At 35.8% G+C, this 7,904-nt stretch overlaps 2 pseudogenes; both read left to right on the plus strand.

The window, feature by feature from the left end:
- The window catches only part of LOC119524799, an 89,547-nt pseudogene extending 85,288 nt beyond the window's left edge, over positions 1–4,259 (plus strand).
- Positions 4,260–6,214: 1,955 nt separating this feature from the next.
- On the plus strand, positions 6,215–7,527 carry LOC119524783 (annotated as a pseudogene).
- The last annotated feature ends 377 nt before the right edge of the window (positions 7,528–7,904 follow it).

Genomic DNA, 7,904 nt, shown 5'->3' on the forward strand with positions numbered 1-7,904 from the left:
AGATATACTTCTATAAAGTCATTTTTTTCAGTGGCATTTTTGGTCAGCTGGCCACTGAAATGTTACGTTCCCATTTGTAGTGGTAGAGCTATTTCTGGAAAGTGGCCTCCCATGTAGGGACTATATTTCCTAGTATCCCTTGCATCTGGATGGGAGCATGTGACTTGGTTTTGCTAATGGAAAGTAAGTGGAATGCTAGGGTCACTTCAGGAAGAATTGATGAAGAAGGAGGTGCTTCAATCCTATGATCTCCTTCTCCAACTGCCAATGGAAGAGAGAGTAGTGTGAGGATATGATGGAGGATTGAGTCACAAAACAGTAGGAGGCTAGGATTGTACTTATATTAAAATGCACATGACTAACAAAATAAACACTTGACTTTATGTCAGCCAGGAAAAACTTAGCTGTAAATATACAAGGCACCATGGAAATCTATTATATAAAGTGTTGTTAGCCTCACTAGTAGCATTCTTATAGCCACCTTATGTGGTGTGCATTTTTATCTCCATTTTATAGATGTAAAAACTGAGGCATGTGGGAATTCAGAAAATGTCAGAAGGTCACACAAGTATTCAGTGTTGGATATTGATTAAGCTTCAAACAGCTGGTTCTAAAATCAGTCCTTAGAATCACTATCTGTTGTCAATTTTTCCCCTCAGGACATTAGGGGCAGTGTGGAGAAGATTTGTCAATTTCTTGGTAAAAATTTGGAGCCAGAAGAATTTGACTCAGTACTCCATAACAGCTCCTTCTCAGTCATGAAAGAGAAAAAAATGTCCAACATCGGTCAGCTTATCTTCCATGCCTACACTGAAGCACCAATGCTGAGACAGGGTGAGAATGGATGGGCCGGGGGACAAGATTGCATCATTGAAGTAGATTGTTTCTCAAGACTCATATAAAGCACAGGGCATGGAAGCAACTCTGTTTGAATACTGACTGCCCAGTGTTTGTTTTTTTGAGGATAATGGTCATTTTTCAGAATAAAGATTAAAACATTGCTGAAAGGATCATGGGAAGGAAGGATCAGAAGATATACTGTTTTTCCCTTCTTCTGAAAAGTGGTTACTCCTGCCAAGGTATCAGAGAGCCCCAAGCATCAGTACCCCCAGCAGATATCAGTGGTTAGATGTTCTGAGTTACCTTCATTTTTTTATCCTTTTATTTTGAAGTGATTACAGAGTCAAAGTATGTGCAAAAATAGCACACAGGTTACTTATGCCCTTCATCCAGTATCCCCCAATGGTAACCTCTTTCATAACTATAGTACAATATTTAAGACCAGAAAATTAATATCATAAAAATCAAGAGACCACATTCAGAATTGACCAGTTTATATGCATTCATTTGTATGTGTTTTATATTTCTATGATATTTTATCACATATGTGATACCACTACAATCAAGATACAGAATTATTCCATCATCACAAAGACTTCCCACATGCCACTACTTTACAATCACACCCGTTGTTTTCCCCACATCTTCCCTGACATCTGGCAACCATTAGGCTATCCAAAATCTTTATAATTTTTTCATGCCAAGAACATCATTTAAATTGAGTCATAGAGTATGTCAGCTTTGTGACATTGGCTTTTTACCCCCATGCAGCATCATAACTTTGAGATCCATTCAAGTTGTTGCATGTATCAATAGTTTCTTCCTTAAACTGCTGACTGGTATTCCATGGTATGGATGTACCAGTGTTTGTTTAACCATTCATTCCTTAAAGAATATCTGAGTTGTTTGCAATTTATTTGCTATTGCAGATGCAGTTTCTATTATCAGTTATACATAGATATTTTTTGGGCATTCATTTTTATTTCCTTGAGGTAAATCCCAAGGAAAGCAATATGGTAACTATATGTTCAGTTTTTAAAGAAATTGTCAAAAATTTTTTCCCAAGTGCTTGTACCATTTTATATGCCCACCAAAAATGTGTGACAGTTTTTAGATGTATTACTCCCTTACCAAAACTATTGTCAGGTGTCTACTGTCACCATTTTGAGCCCATGTGTAATTGGTTAGGCAGAATATAACACATAACATTTTTAACTATAATCATACTAAACTTTAGACTCCTTACCCTATTCTTGATGGCATCACAGATCCTGACTATAATCCAATCCAGGTATTTTTAGCCATTCCTCTGCTTCTTTCCATGCCTAAAATTGACCCCATTTTTGTTATATCAACTGTTTCCTGGGCTACATCCATTGTAAAGATTCCTTCCATCTATCCCTACCACATATTTCTCCTTTCCTATATTATCTTAAATGGAAATAATCCATGGAATAATAAACACATTACAGGAGATGGATTCTGATCATTTTCAGGAAATACAAAATGATTATATCCTAATCAGAAACATATATATATACATACATACACAGATGCATACACATACATGTATATCCTGCTTCAGATGGGGGAAATAGAGCTTCTAATTCCTCCATCTCAGTAATTATAGAAAGAAATATAAATGTCATCTCTCAATTGCTGAATGTGATGCTTATGTAATATCAGAAATTAACTTTAAAGACCTTAGGTGTGGCAATGCATGCATTTGATCAAAAGTAACTCCTGCAACAGAAGGATGTCTTCCATTAAACAACTGCTTGGATGTAAAATTAAGATTAAGGTTTGAACATACACCAAGATATTTTTAATAAATAATTGCTTTTTAAGAAGAAACCTGCCCAATTATTGAATGTGTATCCTGTTTTCATAGATGGTGAGATCCACGACACTGAATGTTTTTGAGCAAGAATAATTTGTTCAGAATAATTCTGGTGAGGTCTACCTCCATTTAGGATCCCATCCTTATATAAGGGATAGTGGGAAAATGATGAAGGCCAATAGATCTGCAAATAGGGTTTTCTGTGTTCACTCAATGGCTCCGCCTTTTATTGGCTGTATGTCCTTTGAAGAGTCCATAGTAAACTGTGGGTAAAATGCTCAGTGTAATAAGAACTCCTAACTCAAAGATTTTTGTGAGATTAAAAGGGATAACCTATGCAAATAGCTATTATCCATTCTGCTGCTCATGTGGCAAGTATAATGATACAAACTTATCACCCATATGAAAATGAATTTTGATATATGCATAAACTTGGATTGATCTCAAGGCATTATGCTGAGTGAAAAATGTTAGTATCAAAAGGCCACATATTGTATAATTTCATTTATATAACATTTTTAAAATAACAAATTTATAGAGGGGGAAAATATTTGTGATTTATGGGGATTAGCAATGGAGGGGTAGATGGGTGGATGTGACTTGAAAGTAGTATGAGGGAGATCTTTGTTGTGATGGAATATTTTATGACTTACATGAATTTACATGTTATGTATATTATTTTATATTGTATTATATTATATTATATCATATTATATTATATTATATTATATTATATTATATTATATCATATTATATATGGGGTAAAATGACAGAGGATTATACAAACACATTATACAAATGTCAATTTTCTGGTCTTGATATTTCCCTATAGTTATCTAGTTATCCTATGGGAGGAAACTGGCTGAGGTACACCCAGGATATCCCTCTACTTTTTTTCCTACTTATTATCAATCTACATCTAAAAATAAAGGACTATAAAAAATGTTATTATCCATTGTGTTATTTAAATATATTGAAATGTATTATATATAATGGATAATGCAATTCTCTCAGCTGTTTATGATTATTATTCCAATAAGGAAGTTGGGATTCAGAGAAGTTAAATAAACCTTTCAGGTTTCCCAAGCTGGTACAGAAGTGGGATTTCAAATCTCATCTGTGTGATACTGTAGTCACTTGTAGCCACTACTCCACACATTCTCACTTGTGCTCTTCATTGACTTTGAGCACAGGGAGCAGATGCTCATGTTATTGTTCAGAGAAATTACTGTCTGGATTAATTGGGTTATTGGGAGAAACAGTGGTAGACAGGCTTGGTTGCATATCTTGGGCTTTGTTTCTCTGACTTGATACTTTTCCTTCCATCTCTGTCTGGCAGGAATTTCTGAGGACTGGAAAAACCACTTCACAGTGGCTCAGAGTGAAGCTTTGACAAGCTTTTTCAGGAGAAGATGTCACATTTGGGGCCAGGATTTTTCCCCTGGCCCTGAGGCTGTATCTTGCTTAAGGTTTCTGTGTGTTGCTTTGTTGGGCAGGAAACAAGTGATTACCACTTAGCAACTTTTTTTTTTACTCTGCAATTCTGATTTGAGTAGTAGTTAACATCATGGAACAAAAAACAAAAAGTCATCTTCTTTCAGTGGTTGAATCTCAACTGATGTAGAGCACAAGGTAGACACATCTGTATCTATTCATAAAAGTGGAATGATTAAAATTATGTGATACTCAATAAATAGAACAAATATCACTTTGAGTACCCATTTCTTTAAAACAACAACCAAAATATTTTCTATTAAGATTGTCAAGGATAAGTACAAGATAACCCTATTCTCTGTCTGAGGCTGAAAGAAACAGAGTAGAAGCAGTATCACACACTTAAGAATGAAATTATTACCTTTATAACTGATGAAGATCACGTTGGGGAACTAAGCCTATTTTTGACCTGTCCCACAGAAGTGTCTGTTGTATCCCACAGTATAGCATTGCTACAAGAGAAGAAAGGTGAGCAGGTGTGTGCTCAACTGGGTGAACTAGAACTGGTCCCAAGTCATTCTTTAAGTCAACAAAAGAGCATTCCATGAAAAGCTAAGTGTAAAAATTTTGGTATGGCTACAGTAATATCAGAAAACTTTGATGAGAAAAATGCTTCCCAAGTCCTCCCTGTTGATTCATCTATATTTATGGATGTGGGGAACTAGAATCCATAAAGATGTATCTATCCCAATCATAGTGTCCTCTAAGGTTGAGCCAAATAAATATCTCTGCAAATACTTGAGAGAGGAGAACCAAAACATACAAACTTTACAGTGAGAACTGTGCCAGGAACACCTTTTCACGGTGTTATGAAGCCTGTGGCATGCTAACCATTGTGCCTCTTTGAAATAACATTTGGGTAAGCAGGGCATCAGCAATCGACCTTTCCAATCAACACCTCTCTGACTCACAAGTATATTCATACAGGAAGCTGGGCTATGTTCATTTCAACACTTTCAAGATCAATTGGAGAAACTAGGTTCTCTACTTCTGGAACAGTGTGAACCATTGTATACATTTCTCATGATTATGATTTCTGCACACAAACATAAATAATTAAAATAAAATACCACCACTTTCTTACATTTAAGAATAATTCACATTATTCAAATTATTCTTTCCATTTTCTAAATATTATAAAATTATAAAGAACTTGTAATAGTTTCTTAATTGTCATAGGGAACACAAGAAAGTTTTATATCATATTTTCAATAATGAGAACATCAATGTAACTCAGGAGGAACTATTTAAATTTCCCCAGAAGCAGGAGTTGATCAAGGGAGCTCGAGAAAATTCATTTTCAAAATGTCAGGCTAGGTAAAAGGGAATTACTTTTGCATACACTTAATAGTTGAAGTATGTATCTGTTGCTTACACTTTGAATTGCTGGCATTGTTTCATGCTGTATGATTTGCAGGAGGAAGGACCTACAAGACAGTTAAGGGGGAAATTTCTAAGAAGCTGTCTTGGTTATTGACTGAAAAACTGATTTTAAGCACTTTTTCAAACAAACCCAAGCTTCCCACTGTGGGAAGAAATGTAAGTAGCTCAGACAATGCACAGATTCTGGGCCCACTCTTCAATTTACCACAAAGGCCCAAATATTCATTTTCACTTACATTTACTCTTTTCCTCTAAATCAGAATTTTCCTGGGGAAAATTCTCTGGAATCCCTAAGTAAAATTTTATATACAGAATTAATGAATATAATTGTAACAAGTTCCTCTTAGGCATAGTAAGGATATTTTTGCATTGAGTTATTCAATTATTAAGATTTTTTCTTCTCTCTGGTGTTTAAGATTCATGAAGGTGGAGACCATGACATTTTTTCTCTAAAACTAATTACATAAATTAGCACAGATCCTATCAGAACACAGCCATCTACTAGATATTTTGAATGATGGAAAGAAATAATTTTGCTTATTGCAGAAAAATGTTGAAATATGAAAGTTTGTTTTCTCTTGCAATTATATTCCCCAGTTAATATTGCTAACCAGGAAACTGCATTCCAGGACTTTGTTTCCCTTGAGTTATAACAAAATGAAAAAACAATGCTGGAATTCTGAGGTGAAAATTGAAGAAGAAAAGGAATTCCTGGGTATGAGTAGGGATATCTTTGGATCTTGGTAGCAATTTAAATCCAGAACTCAGAGGGGCACGTAGACTTAGAGATGTGTGCCTTGACAATTCCCAATATCTCCAACCATAGTAATTATATAGAATCTGGATGCAAAAGTCCTTGTCCTAATATAGTGTGGATGGAGATAATATGAGCCTCAGAAGTGAACCCTCCCAGACCCACAACAAATCACTCCATTCAGCTCCTTTATGATGTGGCTCAGTGGAAAATGCTTGGTTATGTCTGACATCCAAAGCAGTGTTGAAAAGGACAAAATAGATCTTGGAAAGGTTTCACCATTTCAGAGGTAGGTTTGCATGGAACAAAAAGCATACACATTTAGAAAACAATGTAATAAATCATTTTTTACAATTGATATTGTGAGTTTGCCTTCATATCAAGGCACAGTAATTAAATTCACACCCAACAGAAAACATTGATTTTGTAACACATGGTAACATGGAGAGACACTGGTGGTATAGAGAAAATGACTTTCAAAGGAGCCTGTTTTCAGGAATATTGTAGGTGTTAGGAGGGATCCTGACTTCAGAAAAAAATATACATGCAGCTGAGATGTGATGATTCACTTTTAATGCACAACTTTAATGAAATTACATCACAGAATTAACTCAGAGATGGGAAATGAATCAGGCATTATTTACTGTAGTTATTGTTGGAAGAGCATGCTGCAATTGAGAGTATGTAAATAGACCTAAGTCAGAAGAAACATGTGAGACCTGAAGCCGATAAGGAAAAAAGTCACAAAGAGGAGAGTGAATAGACTTTTCAGCTCTTTGTCCTAAGATTAGCTTCACTGTTGCTTCCAAAGAGCTATCTGCATCTTACACAGATGTAGCAGAGGATTCCTGGGCAATAATGGAATATCCAACCTTTCAGGATACACTCCACAGACAGACCCTTCTGACCATCTTGACCTACCTAGTGAACATGAAGTTCTCTCTTGAGACCTTTCAGATTTTTTGTATGTAGAAAATGGTATAAGAACAAATGATGAAGATGAATAAATATTGAATTGCTCATTGAGCTCAAGAGAAGAGGAAAAGTTGGACAGTGGTCCAACAACAAGCTAAGGGAAGCAGTTGGCAGCTGTCCTCACCCTTCTTCTGAACAGTGACCAAAACTTTTGCTTGCTGAACAGCTGGCTGTGGACATCACAGCTATGGTGACTGCTGCTGTCAAAGACAAGTTACAAAAGGCAATATACCAAAGCTAAATGTCAGTAAGAGAGGGATATAAAAGAGGGGTATGAGATTTTTTTCTTCTGTTTTTTCAGAAGAAATGGCAATGTTCTCACATAGAGTGTGGTGGTAAATGCAAAACTATTTGATTATGCCAGGAGCCATTGATTGTACACTTAGGATGGATTGTACAGTGTGTGAATAAAACTGTTGAAAAAATAGTTAGAAAAATGCAAGTGCTGGAGAAACTGTGGAGAAAGAGGTACACCTATTCACTGTTGGTAGGGAAGTGGAAATGTGCAGACCCTCTGGAGGGCAGTGTGGTGGTTCCTCAGGAAGCTAAGTATAAAATTGTCATATGATCTAGCAATCCTGTTACTAGGTATGTACTTGGAAGAACTTAAAGCAGACA

This window comes from Choloepus didactylus, assembly GCF_015220235.1.
Source record: "Choloepus didactylus isolate mChoDid1 chromosome 13 unlocalized genomic scaffold, mChoDid1.pri SUPER_13_unloc1, whole genome shotgun sequence".
Classification (NCBI taxonomy): Eukaryota; Metazoa; Chordata; class Mammalia; order Pilosa; family Megalonychidae; genus Choloepus; species Choloepus didactylus.